The sequence below is a fragment of the Muntiacus reevesi genome, chromosome 8 (assembly GCF_963930625.1).
Source record: "Muntiacus reevesi chromosome 8, mMunRee1.1, whole genome shotgun sequence".
Lineage (NCBI taxonomy): Eukaryota > Metazoa > Chordata > Mammalia > Artiodactyla > Cervidae > Muntiacus > Muntiacus reevesi.
In genome coordinates this window covers 91,935,442-91,948,648 of record NC_089256.1, presented here as the reverse complement: position 1 = coordinate 91,948,648, position 13,207 = coordinate 91,935,442, and the positions used below count along the sequence as shown (strand labels likewise).

At 47.0% G+C, this 13,207-nt stretch overlaps 1 protein-coding gene across 2 annotated transcripts in view; it reads left to right on the top strand.

Annotated features, from left to right (window-relative positions):
- The window catches only part of MED12L (mediator complex subunit 12L), a 343,991-nt gene that overhangs the window by 45,937 nt on the left and 284,847 nt on the right, over positions 1 to 13,207 (top strand). The gene's annotated exons all lie outside the window — the stretch shown is intronic.

The window sequence follows — 13,207 nt, the reverse complement described above, 5'->3', positions numbered from 1 at the left end:
GTAGTCCTGCTAGGGCATAAATCACGGCCCACCGTGCTCAGCGTCCTCCCAGACGTGCGCCTCGGTTCGCAGCAGCCTGCGTGCCCGGCGTGGCCTCAGGCACTGACCTGTGGGTACCACGCTCCCTCCCGCCTCAGTGGTCCCCGGGTCTGCTCCATCCCCTGCTCCCAGCCTCGCTCAGAGGACACTTCTGAGAAGCCTTCTCAGACCTCTGCAGCCAGAATGTCATCTTCCTGCCACTTTGTCTGTTTGTCCTGGTTCATTTTTCTTCATAGCTCTTGTTATATTCTAATTCATTGATCACCTACTTCTTCTGACTCTGAACTGTACTGTTCCTTCCTGAGATATTTTGTCAGATATGTTCTGCACTTGGTATCTTAGGGCAGTACCTGGCACACAGAAGATGCTCAGCAGTGTTTAAGAATAATAAATGAATAATTAGTCTTGAGTCATTTGTGTGTGTGTGTGTGTAGCGGTGAGGGTGGATAGTGCATACATGTTTTTTTTTTTTTTTTCTTGTTTGCCCCAGTTTGTAATTCTTGAAATTTTCAGCATCACTGGCTATCACGGAGAGATCCTTTGCCATTCCTTAGATGCTCTTCATATTTTTTGATAACTTGTTCCTGTTCCTGTTTTCCTGATTTTAACTGTCACAATCACAAAAAGGAAAAAAAAAAAAACCAAACCAAAACAAAAAAACCCCACAAACCAAAAAAAAAAAAGCATTTTGCAGGAATGATTCAGATGAACCGTAAAACAATTTTAGGATAAATTAAAATCTGATAGACTCCCACCTTTTGTGAAGAATGTATGGTTAAGAGTTTTTAGGGGTCCCAGATATAAATGGATCACCTGGATATATGGTTTCTGCTGCCAGATGGAGGAATGCCTGGCTCCAGTGTCTAGCTCAGAACATCAAGGACTTCTTATTGGATTTGTTACCTTTTTACTTATTTATTTATTTGGCTACACCAGGGCTTCATTGGGTGCTTTCGTTGTGACACGTGAACTCTTAGCCCTTGCACGTTATATCTTAGTTCCCTGACCAGAGATTGAACCCTGGCCCCTTGCTTTGGGAGGTTGGAGTCTTAGCCACTGAACCGCTAAAGAAGCCCCACATTCATTACTTTTATTATTAATATCCTTACCAGCGTAACCAGTTGGTTTGGGGTGGGGATTATTTTCTGAACTGCGCCCTCCACCCCGCCCCCCGCCAGCTAAACTTCCTTTTGTTTGCACAACCACAACAGATAGTTGACTAGGGTCACCTTTCACCCACTAGCTGTGTTTTCTCGTTTTTCATAAATCACATAACACACATGATTCTGTTTTTCAATTCAGTTTATTTACACAGCATTGCATGGTCTTTTTGACTAGTTATGTGTGCTATAAAGTGTGAATGTTAAATCTGTGAAAGTCACTTGCCCACTGTCCTTTTCTCATGGTAGAGTATAAAAGTTTTGATCTTAAAAGTAAGCATTTAAGGCTAAGAGTATTTTAAAAATGCATGAATTATAGGAGTCCACCACAAACCTCTTAGGTCCAGCATCTCAGAAAGAGCTGTGGGCTCTCGTCGTCCTGGCTCTGCTGTGTGGCTGGGAGACTGAAAGTCAAGCCCTGAGTCTCTTCAGCTGTAGGTTCCCCCCACCCCGATCCAGTCCACATAGCCTTTCATCGTCATGGTCTTCAGCCTTTCTTGTTTGTGACCTTAGCGTGTTTGGAGGGGATAGGCCGGTGGTTTTGTCAGAAGTCCCCTGGTTTGTATTCGTCCGGTTACTGGTGATCAGATCCGTGGTGTGCACGTCTGGTGGGAACGCCTCAGAGGCGGCGCTGTGAGTGTCTCGGCTCCTCCCAGCACGTTCTCCCGGACCGGTGGTGATAACCTTGAGATGGTGTCTCCCAGATTTCTCCCCTGAAAGCTTGCTATCTTATCCTTTGTAACCAAGAGGTAATTTAGGTAAACATCCGATTGCTCTGTCTTTAGTCTTACCTGTGTTTTAAGTCGTGTGCTGTCTATGCTACACTATAAAAGGGCTCACAGTTTCAAATATCTGGTCTCGATTTGCCACCCCTCTGTTGCACCTGGTACGTCCCACTTTATACTTTGTCCTCAGCACCTTCCTCAGCTTCTATAAGCAAATGACACAGGGTATTTGGAAGCATTTGGCTGTGTAGACATAGCCGTAATGTAGCAACTTTCACACTCTAAGCAAGCTGCACAGCCAAGCAAGTATGCACACATATATATGTGTTGGGTTGGATTAAATTGCATGCACCTCAGAAGATTAACTTGCAGTAATAGTGTCTGTGTTCGGGCTGTGATGGTGAGAAGAACCGTTCACATTTGGGGCAAGATTGACGGACAGGTGTCACCCTTTTCTGGCGTTGGTTTTATGGCTTCTGTTGTCTTGATGATCGTTCTTAGGATTTGTAAAGTGTTTTCCGTAGAAATGGCCTTTATTCCTTTGTAATAGAAACATATGTTTTATTTTCAGTTCCTACATTCAGCGCTGGAACAGAGCTATAAAGCACTGCTGTTTGATTTTATTGAAGAGAGTTTTTCCTAAAGTTAAGTGGGCCAACAGCAACAAGGGAGCAGACCTGTTGTGTAAATTCTTTAAACGTGGCAGTGCAGAACTCTTCACTGTCATTATGCAGAGTTACAGATCTCAGATGTAGATGAAGTGAGTTTCTGCCCTGGGGACACTTGCAGAGGGCAAAGAGGTATCCAGTGTAGCGTGTGCCCAAAAGTGACAGGGGGCGAGAGGGGCCTTGGGTTTCTGGGTGAGGTTCCATGTGTAATTTCAAGGCGCTCAAAGGTTGTGTCGTGGACGTGAGGCCCATTGTTTTGGGAAACAGATTAGAAGATTAAAATGCTTCATGGTTAAAACTGCATTTAGGACAAATCCTAACGTCAGAGTGGACATGCGTGCTAAGTCGCTTCATGTCCCACTCTTTGGGACCCCGTGGCCTGTAGCCCACCAGGCAGTTCTGTCCATGCGGTTTTCCAGGCAAGAATACTGGAGTGGGTTGCTGTACCCTCCTCCAGGGGATCTTCCCAGTTCAGGGCTTGAACTTTAATCTCTTACGTCACCTGCCTTGACAGGCGGATTCTTTACACCAGCACCGCGTGGGACCGGGATTTTAAAATAGAAGTGATTTAGGTAAGCTTGGGAGAAGAAACTAGTTCTCCTTCTTTACAAGACCTGAAAAAATAAGACATTACAGGTGGACACGATGTTTAGAAAATGCTGTCCAGTAGATATTAATGTTAACAGACTTGAGGAAAACCACTAGGCGTGACACATATTTGATTTTAGACATGTTTTAGAATTGAATGGAGTTTTGTGTTTAAAAGAAATATCAGTTCAGTTCAGTCACTCAGTCGTGTCTGACTCTTTGTGACCCCATGAATTGCAGCACGCCAGGCCTCCCTCTCCATCACCAGCTCCTGGAGTTGATTCAAACTCATGTCCATGGAGTCGGTGATGCCATCCAGCCATCTCATCCTCTGTCGTCCCCTCCTCCTCCTGCCCCCAATCAAGTATACCTGTCTTCAATATTTTGAGTTCACCGGAGAAAAGCATTTAAAATGGTATAGCTAATACATAAAAATAAAAAAGTGAAACTTTACACAGTTACGTAATTAAAATCTTTGAACAGATTGGGAAATGTGACTTTATGGTAAGTAACACAAACCTTGTCTGTTTATGTGTAGGAATCTCCCCTGCTATAAGGAGGAGTCTTACTGTTGCTGAGTTACTGAGTTATGAATGCATCATATAAATCTAGTATTTACCATCATTGCTGTTAACTGTTAACAGCACCCCCCCCACTGTAAACTTTTCATTTTGTATTGGGGTATAGCCAGTTCAGTGTTGCGGTAATTTTAGGGGAACAGGAGAGGGACCCAGCCATACACACACATGCGTCTATTCTCCCCTAAACCGCCCCTCCCATCCAGGCAGCCACAGAACAGTGAGCAGAGGTCCCTGTGCTACACGTAGAGTAGGTCCTTGTTGGTTATCCGTTTTAAACACACCAGCGTGTGCGTGTCCATCCCAAACTCCCCAGCTGTTCCTTCTCCCACCCTTCCCCCTGGTACCCAAAAGTTCGCTCTAAGTCTGTTTCTGAAACAGCATCTCTGGAACGATTGTGGAGCCGCTCTCAGCCCTGTGTTAAGCAGGACTTTGGTGTTCCCAGCGTGTGCTGGGAAAGTGAGCTTTCCAGCCTCGGGATTGCTCCCCCTCTTGCCGCCAGGCCCCGGGACGGTGTTCCCTGTCGTGTGAGAGCAGCCGGTCCTCCGTGGGGTAGCTCGGGTGGCGGCGATGCGGTCTTCCCCATCTCTTGGCAGACATTGCTCCGGCTGTGTGTTTCCTCTGTCCCAGCTCTCGTTTAGTGTTCCGGAGCCCTGTGAGAGAGGTGCTTCACCCCCAGCTCACAGATGTGCACCCCGATGTGTTGGCTGCACGGAGCCCCTCAGCACACGTGTCCTGACTCTGCCCTGAGGCTTTTGCGGGGCGCTGTGCCTGGCCAGTGGCGGCGGAGGGGAGAGCGTGGCCCCTGCCCCCTCGGTGTTCACAGCAGGGGGAGTGGACACATAGCCAAACACTCCGGACAGTGGAGGAAGGCACGGAGACAGTGACGCGGATGAGATGCAGACGGACTCCCAGAGGACTTGGGAAGCCCGGGAGGCCACAGGGAAGGCGACATTGGAGTGCAGTTTTGGAAGAAGCAGGATTTTCCGGGCTGGGGTTGGCGGGGAGGCAGGCTTGGGGGCTGTTGTGCAGAGAAGGGCATTTCTGGTTGAAGAATGAGATAAGCAGAGGAAGAGGTTTGACGTGGAACCGTCGGGGTTTACGTTCACCTGGCGCGTGGGTTACCCGTGGGGCTGGGATGAAAGGCCGGCGTGCGTGTTTGCTGGAGCGGGGTGATGGGGACCCGCGGAAGGACTGTTCATCACTGTTACTGTTATAACCCTCCCTCCTTGCTTCTTGTCTGTAAGTGGGCATAACTGATAGCATCTTCTGGATGAAATGAGTCGGTATTTCTATGGCGTTTAGAACAGGGTCCACCACGTAGTGAGTGGCTGGTGAATAGAGAGTGTAACTAGTCTGCACTAGGACCCCAGTTATTACTAGCCAGTCTCTACTAATTATTTTATATATTGTCCTGGGAATGTTTCAGACGTGATTTGTAATCATCGTAACATGCTTGCAATGTAGGTGTTATTACTTCGTTCTGTGTATGAGGGAGCTGAGCCTCAGAAGTTAAGTAACGTGCTGGCACAGACGGAGTGGACCTACTGGAAAGTGTTTGCTCTTTTCCTCCCCGCTGTGGCCCAAGGGTTGCTGGGTATAGAAGGGATTGTGTGGATGTTGTAGGTCTGGGCCCCAGGGGCCAAGAAGTGTTGCTAAGAAGAAAGGTAGGCAGACCCCAGGCTGCAGGACTCCGTGGCTGTGGTCAGCATCAGACGGCCAGGACGCTGTTGTTCCCTTGAACGCCACTGGGAGCAGGCAGAGCGGAGCAAAGCCCGGGCTGCTCAAGAAGTGACAGAGAGATGAAATTGCTTGCAAGATTGGCAGCTCTAATTCTGGCTGGGAAATGTTGGGCGTTCGATATGGTGAAAAGTGACAAGACACATCTTGGACATGAGGCCCTTTTTTGGGGGAAACAGATTAGAAGAAGATTAAAATTTTTCGTGGTTAAACTGCCCATGGGACTGCTCTGTTTACCCCCAGTCATTTCCTCTCTACCCCTGAGGTTTTGTTGGGTTGAGCGTTTGGGTTGGATGAGAGCCTTCTCTTGGTTGACTGTACTCTGGGCACCACTGTCCTTATCATCCCCCCAAAGCAGAGAAGAAACAGCTCCCCGTCTTGCTCAGTGGGTAATTAATTTGTGACATACTCACTGAACCATTTGGACTGCAAAAATAAGCCCTGCTAAACGCATAATTGACAGTCTGGTTTCTTATCTAAGCCAACCAGCTTACTTTCAGTTCGGGTCCTTGAAGATGGTGCATACTTTTTCTGATTCCAGGGACAAGCTTTGAGTTTCAAGTCAAGACTACCTCCACATTTTCTTCTGTGGCCTGTCTTTTATTTGTAAGGAGGTATCCACCTTGTTTACTATGAAAATAACCCTAAAGCCTGGACAGATGTGCCTGTATAAGCATAATTTAAACTCATACTTTACCTAGGCATGAAAGATAGGTTGTAATTGGCGACGTAACTCTGGCTGGCTGTTGAAAGCCACTCTCCAATAGGAGGAACAGGACCTATGGCTGTAACTTTGGCACCTGCATCCTTCCCATTCCTCAGTAAGTTTTCACCTGAAAGTTTAGCATCCATTGATGCATCAAGTTCACAACCATCATTTCATTGGGAATGGCTAGATATTGACATTCTTCTGTAAGAATGGGCTATCCCTCATTACCTGTGATAAATCATAATTCTTTTCTGAAAAGGCAGAGTAAACGCTAAATTCTTTTCCTATGATTATCACTTCTCAGAGTAAGAATTGTTGCAATTGCATGTTTAGCTTTTCAATAAATGAGTTTCTCTAATTTTTTTTCTGATTTTAAAATATTTATATTTGGTTATTTTTATGGGGTTACTGATACTTACCCATTCAGCATTTTACAACCAGTTACACTTGTTCATTTTAGTGTTTAGTCCAGAGGTGACCGGTGGAAGATGCTTCAGGCTCTTTTGTAAATCCTTTGACATGATACCATTTGACTTAGAGCACCTCCTTTTTGGGCACAGAAAGTCTTCCAGGCTCATCTTGTACTTTTTTCTGCCTCAGGCCTGCAATCAGCCATTTCTTTGTGGAACTCTGCTTCCTTCTAGTGGGGAATGGTGTGTAGAAAGCCAGATCTGAATGCTGAAGAGATCATTGCCATGAGGTGTGCAATGGCATCTAAGCCGTGTCAGTGGATGGATGGATACATACGTGTGTGTGTGTGTGTGTGTGTGGACAAACGTGTTGTGCATGCATATGGGAGTTTTTATTTCTATTTCCAATTTATCTCTAATGTTTCCCTTTAACATTAGAGATGATTATTGATTTCACATTGATCTCGTATCTGTTACATGGACAATGAAATGATTTTTAATAACAAGAACCTGGTTACTTATTTGATTTCCCTGCTGCAAACATATACTGGCTTCAGAATTAAAATCTATTTGATGCGAGAAAGGCAATAACATCTTGGTGGGAGGTAGGTGAGAGAGCTTACTATCCCACCACATCTATGGGAGGAGGCCAGTAGCTAAGGCTTAAAATCAGGAAGTACAGCAGCAAGTCCGTTGTTTAGAGATAAAGCGGTAAACAAAAGAAGCACAGTGAATAAAAGAGTTGAACATAACTGCTTTTGGAGAATGGAAAATGGGGGAGTTTATGGACTGTAGGCTGCTGTTTTTCACAACGTCATATGCAGCTGTTGGACTTTAAGACATGTGCAGGTGTAACTTTGAAATGTTAATAAATAAAAAGTCAGCCAAGCCTAATCTCAGTCTCAAATTATTGCTCTCTGTTTTTGCATTGTTAATGCCTTTTCTGGAAGATATCTTGCTGTAAAAAAAAAAAAAAAAAGTGTTTTGTGCAAAAGATTTGAAGGAAGCTCAGGTAATGTATTACAGTTTTAGTTCTTCTTAAATGATATCTCAGGAGCTTACTCTTCATTCTGCCAGCTACTTTCTGCTTAAGACTGAAACAAAAATGGGAAGAATTTTGTATTCTTCCAGGTGTGTAGCTGTTCAGTTAATTGGCTATGTAAGGCTTACAGAGACTTAAAAGTTGTGGTAAAGAACACATCAGGTTTATCATCTTAGCCGTTTTCTGTGTATAGTACGGTTGTCTTTAACTGTCTGAACGTTGTTGGGCAGCTGGTCTCCAGAACTTTTTATCTTGCAAAATTGAAGCTCTGTACTCATTAAATAAACTCCTCCTTCGCCTCTCTCTCCTCCCCTAACCTCTGTCTAACGCCATTATACTTTCCTGATTTATATCTTCAAAAGTTTGTAACCTTTAAAAGTTCTCATCAAGTTTAACATGCTGCAGTGTAACTGCGCATTCCACATTGCCACCCTATGGAAACATATTTCAGCTTCTAAAGTAAAAATTTTGCAGCCTGTTCCATGTTGGAATGCTGGTATGTGGTCGTGGTGGTTAGTGTTGGCTGTGTGTGTATTCATGATCAGTTAAATTTTTGATGAAGTCAGAGGTAATGTCTGCTCATGATTGCTTCTGAATTTCTCAGGAAAATGTTTTCAGAGAGCTTGTTATGTTTCACCTGAGTAAAGAGTGATCTATTATTTTTTTTTTTAAGGTATATTAAGATTCTCTGCATTGGAATAGATGCTGTGAAGAATTTTAACCAAAAGGAGGCTGTGCTATTTGCCTTCAAGGGGGCTGCCCTAAAGGATTTTTGTGGAAACAAGATGCATACCGAAAACACACAGCCATAGTCAGAACATAATTACCTGTAATCCTATAAGAAGTGATGGGAGACTGGAAAAATTAGGGGAGGTTTTCTGAGAGAATTAAGGATGAGCTGGGCCCTTAAGAAATCTAACCTTTAAATAAAAATTGGGAAATTTTTGTTTTGCTTTTGCATTTTAAAGAAGTATTTCTTGATCCTCAATTATCTAGTTGTCTTCCTCTCTGGCAACTGAGAGCAAACGAGTTGTGTTTATCGTTCTGTTACCTGCACTGTATTTGCCTTGGTCTTTACCACTGCCGCTTCTGGTCTTGGTTTGGGTGAATCACTTGGTCTTTTATTTCCTGCTCAGAACCCACTGCCACTCAACACTTTCTCTGTTTTCTAGTCACTTTTAATACTGACTCCTGGTCAAATTAATCATCTGTAATAAAATAGTGAGCAGCATCCCAGTTTAATGAAAATTTAGCTCTTTGCTCTTTATGAATTATTAGTACATCCGTGTGAGCCTGCCTGTGAGGAGTTTGTGTAGTTTCAGCTGGTTTTGTGTATCGTCCTTTGGGCATGTCCTCACAGAATCCCTCCGAGGTAGCTGGGTGTCTACATTTATTAAGTGGGTTGAGAAAAATGCGTGAAAAGTGGGAGAACAGAGAGTTGGCTCCTGGACTTTCATTTCTGGGTCTGTGTCCTCTGCAGTTTCCAAGCGACTCGTATCAGAGGGGTGACTGAGTCGGGGGCAAGGGAGTGATGTTGGCGAGAGGTGTGAAAGGTGTTTCAAGAAGCTCAATATTCAGTGAGATTTTCACTGGTTGTGCATCTTGTAGATCCGTTGCTTAAAGCATAAGCAGGATTTTGAGGAAAGACAGCTGCTTGCATGACTGACAACTTTCTGTTGAAAGTAGATCACAGATATTCATGGCAGAAGACCACAGTAAAATACTCAGAAGAGCGTAGTGAAGTCTCCCTTCCCTGGCCCCTCCTGGGGTCTCCCAGACCCCTCAACATGTACCTCAGAAGGGACTGCTGTTACGTTTATTTTGTATCTTCTGAAATGTGTTTTTGTGCATGTTTTTATGCTCATTTCAGAAAATTTGTGCTTGTTTCGTGCTGTGCCCAGAGAACCTTGTTCTTGTAAGGGGCTCTATGCTACTAACTTTGTAATGACTTAGAAAAGCTGGATCTTTCCTTTCTGTAATTTGTACTGGAATGTTAATTCCTTGATGAATAGAAAACTTTTTTTTTTTTAATTAAAAAAAGATATACTCTTGAGTTTCAGAGTCATTTTCAGACAAAGTGTGTATAATCTTCCAAGTGAAATCTGCAATAAAATGGCTCTTAGGCCTGTTTCAGTTCACCATGATTTTGGAGTTGAGGGATATATATTGGGTTGGCCAAAAAGTTCATGTAGTTTTTTCTGTACAGTGTTACAGACTAGCTCCAGTGAACTTTCTAGCCAGCCCAACAGACGGTATTTGTAGGACAGAAAACACATTAAGGGCCTGTAAATGGTCAGTTGGAACGTCTTTGTGATAGTAACGTTGTTACTAGTAGCTAAGTAGTTGTTACTTAGTAGCTAAGTCTTATCTGACCCTTTGTGACACCACGGACTGAAGCCCGCCAGGCTCCTCTTGTCCATGGGATTCTCCAGGCAAGAATACTGGAATGGGTTGCCATTCCCCTCTCCAGGGGATCTTCCTGACCCAGGGTTTGAACCTGCGTCTCCTGTGTGGCAGACGGATTCTGTACCACCACCAAGCCAGCTGGGAAGCCCTGAGAGTGACACAGATGGAAATAAATGTATCATACGCCAGTCTTGGGTCTCCAGAAAAAAACAACCCAAAGAAACAGGTGATGCTGGAGGAGATGATTGAGGCGATGGGTCTGCACGGTCTGTAATCATTTTATACTTTAAAGCCTTTGCTGCATGGCATGGTTATCTGGCGATATGATGCCTGTGGTGTTTGTACTCGTGTTCCTCTGAAAGATGCTGGTTCTGGATTACGAACTTGACAGCAGCTGCGTTCAGGACGTTAAGTAGTCAGCACAGTGCTGCTCTTTCCGTAGGAACTTTGACTCAGAGCACAACGGATCGTGGAATTAAATTTCAGCACAAATGCAAAGAGGAAAGAAAAGAGAGAGGCAAGTGTAGTTTGCTTTTCTCTGCGAATGATGGGGGTTTTCTGCTGCCTCCTCCGTGGCAGAGCTGGGGGAAGGGTGAGGGGGGCTGTGTCTGATCTGCTGACTTCAGCAGCTCTGGGGTGTCCCGTGGGGCCGCAGGGGCCCTGCGACCGGCGCTGCTCCTGTGTCTCCTCCTCCCGTGTCCTCAGGAGGGCCCCCTTTCACTCAGGAGTGCACGGAGGTGGGCTTCTCTGTCTCCTCCTCGGGCCTCTTGCCGAGGCTCTCCTCTCTGGGGCCATGAAACCCTCGGCCTGCTCTCCGACAGGGAAGGCGGTGGGAGCGTCCTGAGCGGTTAATGAAACGCACAGTTTAATATTTGGAGAAGGAACTTCCCTTTTATTCCGTGAAAGGGATGTCGATCTCAGTGAGGCCAAGGCCGTCACTCACTCGGGTATATTCAGAAGTCAGGAAAAACTTGAGGGACTTACCCTCTGATAACTGCTGCTGCGGCGCGTCGGTCGTGTCCGACTCTCTGCGACCCCGGAGACGGCAGCCCACAGGCTCCGCCGTCCCTGGGATTCTCCAGGCGAGAGCCCTGGAGTGGGTGCCACTTCCTTCTCCAATGCATGAAAGTGAGACGTGAACGTGAAGTCGCTCAGTCCTGTCTGACTCAGCGACCCCAAGGACCGCAGCCCTCCAGGCTCCGCCGCCCCTGGGATTCTCCAGGCGAGAGCCCTGGAGCGGGTGCCGTTCCCTTCCCCACTGATGACTGTAACGTTAACTCAAACAGCCACCTTGGGCCCCCGGCCCCAGCAGGGGCTGGGCCCTCGGGGAGGAGTTTCTCAGGCACCCTCCGTCGGGAGGGATCCTGCAGGCTGTGCTGAGGTGAGAAGCTGGTGGGCAGGCTGATGGGCAGGGGATAAGAGATTCTCATTCCAGGGGCTAGAGTCGGATTCCGTAGTTGCCGGGAGCCTCGGCTTTGATGCATTGACGGGATTGAGCGAGAACAAGGACCCTAAGAATAGCAGTTAGCACTCGCCTGCATTGGCCTGGGAGCAGGAATCGGAGACCTGATGACGAGAAGGGAAACTGAACAAGTGCCAAGTGCCGTCCCCAGGCATCCGCACCTCGAAGGCAGACGGGCAGGCGGTTTCCTGGCCGCCTTGGGACTCGGGTCCCTCTTGCTCGTCCCCACCAGCCCTCCTTTCTCCTCTCCCTGCCTGCGACCTCGCCACCCGTTCCCTTGGTTGGCCGCTGGCCTCCTTTTTATGCTGAGCTCCTCCGGCATTAACTGTCGGCCTCACAGTGGTGCGGTTACTTCTCCATCGCTGTGTCAGGGCCCTTATCCTTTGGGGGTGTCGGCCCGCCCCCCTCACAGAGGCTCCTTCCCCTGCCTGCACCCTTCGCTTGAACTTCAGAGAGGGGCAGACGCCCCCGTTGCTCAGCCGCCTGCTTGCTTCCACCCCGGCGGAGCCCCGTGCAGACCCACCCGCAGCAGCCGGTCCTCACCTGTCTGCCTGTCTTGGCCGGAGAGTTCCTGCTTGCGGCCACGCTTGTCTCCTCTCACCTCGGGCTCCTGGCTGCCTGGTCCCGCCAGGTATCTAAGTTTGCTTCCTTCCAACAACCTGTCACAGCTGTAAGCATCTTCTGTCCCTCTTTATTCTCAAAATAGCCGCACAGGCGAAGTCCACTTACCAGCCCTGTCTGGTAGGCACGTGACTGAGGCATGGGTGAGTGACTTGCCCGGGGCTCCGGACCTGCCAAGTGATTGGAGCCTGGACAAGTCAGGCCACCGGACCCTGAACCCATGCCCCTCGCCACCAAGCGAGTTAGCCACGCTGAAGGCTCAGGATAGGACTGAGTGGCTGCGCAACCCTTGTTTTTACCCTGCAGGGTAAACCTCCTTAGACCTCTGCCTGCTGGCTGCTTCTGTCATCATCTCATTGTCTAAGGCATTGAACCCGCATATGGTAAAGGCCCCTCATCCGTGTCTTCACCCTGACCCTTCTGACCTGTTACCCACTTGCCGCTGGACATCTTTTCCTATGAGTATCTTGACATCGCAAATTCACGTATTCAAAATTGAACTTAGAACTGGGAAACCTGAATAAGATGGGTGGATTGTGTCCATGTCGATATCCTGGTTATGATCTTGTCCTTTAGTTTTGCTGGATATTAACATCTGGGAAAAGTCAGAACTTCCAAGTGGCACAGTGGTAAAGAACCCGCCTGCCAGTGCAGGTGAGTCAAGAGATGTGGGTTCAGTCCCTGGGTCGGGAAGATGCCCTGGAGTAGGAAATGGCTATGCACTCCAGTATTCTTGCCTGGAGAATTCCATGGACAGAGGAGCCTGGTGGGTTATAGTCCATGGGATCACGAAGAGCTGGACATGTCTGAGCATGAACACACACACACACACACACACACACACACGTATAAAGGTACGTGGGATCTCTATTATTTCTTAACTGCTTCTGACTCTGATTATCTCAAAGTTTAGTTAGAACAAGATAATGAAAGCAAACAGACTCATTTAGCTCCCTCACCCTCCTCCCCTCTTGCCGTCTGTTCCGCATCTCGTTCTATGGCACCATGATCTGCTCAGCTACCCCACTGGCGAATCTTGCGGCTACCTGCCTCTTTTCT